Below are 1,705 nucleotides of genomic sequence, written 5' to 3'. Positions count from 1 at the left end.
GCCACCACGCCCGGCTGAACACCTTCAGTCTTAACCCTCAGAGGCAGAAGCAGTTCCCTGAGAGTTCGAAGCCAGCCTGGTTTACATAGTGAGTTCCAGGAGAGTCTGTGAAGAGAGACCCTGTCTCATTCCTCCCTAAAGCCCCCCAATATAAGATATGATCTGACCCAAAGTGTCTTAGTTCATAATTTCCTTTGCCCATTTTGTCTTTACTTCAAAACATGGACATTTGGGCCTGGAGAAACGGCTTACTGTGACACATATGACATATATACATGCTTTCAGGAAAAGCACTCACACATTATAATAAATAAAAGTTGTGGAGAGTTTTGTTTTAAGATGCTACTCATGCTGAGCTTGGTGGCCAGCACCTTTAATCCCAGTACTCAGGAGACAGAGGCAGGTGGATCTCTGTGAGTTCAAGGCCAGCCTGGCCTACAGTACAAGTTCCAGGACAACCAGGGACACACAGAGAAACCCTGTCTCGACAAAAAGACACTCATGCTGGACATGGTAGCATACACCTTTATTCCCAGCACTCAGCAGGCACAGGCAGGTAGATCCTTCTCTGAGTTCTTGATTAACCTTGCCTACATAGCAAGTTTTAGGNCAGCTTGGCCTATCATAGTAANAACTTACCTCAAAAAATAATAATTCAGGGCTGGAGAGATGGCTCAGTGGTTAANCGCACCAACTGCTCTTCCGAAGGTCCTGAGTTCAAATTCCAGCAACCACATGGTGACTCACAACCACCCGTAATGAGATCTGACGCCCTCTTCTGGTGCATCTGAAGACAGCTACAGTGTACTTAGATATAATAATAAAAAATAAATCTTTAAAGAAATAATAATTCAAAGTAATGCACTAAGAGGTGACGAGTGGGCTGAGCCATTAAGAGCATGTAGTTGCATTTGCAGTAGATTGGGTTCCTCGCACCCATGTGGCAGCTCACAAAGTGTTATCTGTAACGTCAAGGCTCAGGGGAATCTGCAGCCCTCGTCTGAGATTTTTAAGGCCACCAGGCATGTCTGTGGTGCACATATATACATATGTATGGATGCAAAAAAAGAAAACCCTGCTTACATGTAAAGTAATAAAATAAACTTTAAAAGTGCACTATACTGAAAGAAAAAATAAATAAGTAAAAACTACAGAAGAAGAAGAGGAGGAAGAGGAGGAGGAGGAAGGGGAGAGAGGCTGGAGAGATGGTTCAGGAGTTAGAAGCACTGACTTTGCTCTTCCAGAAGTCCTGAGTTCAATTCCCAGCATCCCCATGGTGGCTCACAACCATCTGTAATGGGATCCGATGCCCTCTTCTGGTGTGTCTGAAGACAAATGACAGTGTACTCAGTTACATAAATCTTAAAAACAAACAAAAAGGGCTGGAGAGATGGCTCAGAGGTTAAGAGCACTGGCTGCTGCTCTTCCAGAGATCCTGAGTTCAGTTCCCAGCAACCCCATGGTGGCTCATAACCATCTGTAATGGGATCTGATGCCCTCTTCTGGCCTGCAGGTGTATGTGCAGGTAGAATGCTGTATACATAATAAATAAATCTTAAAAAAAAAAAAAAAACTGTGCTGGTGAGATGGCTCAACGGGTAAAAGCACCGACTACTCTTCTGAAGGTCCTGAGTTCAAATCCCAGCAACCACATGGTGGCTCACAACCACCCGTAACAAGATCTGATGCCCTCTTCTGGTGTGTC

This window comes from Mus caroli, chromosome 5 (assembly GCF_900094665.2).
Source record: "Mus caroli chromosome 5, CAROLI_EIJ_v1.1, whole genome shotgun sequence".
In the NCBI taxonomy this organism is placed as follows: domain Eukaryota; kingdom Metazoa; phylum Chordata; class Mammalia; order Rodentia; family Muridae; genus Mus; species Mus caroli.
This window is presented reverse-complemented; position numbering follows the sequence as displayed.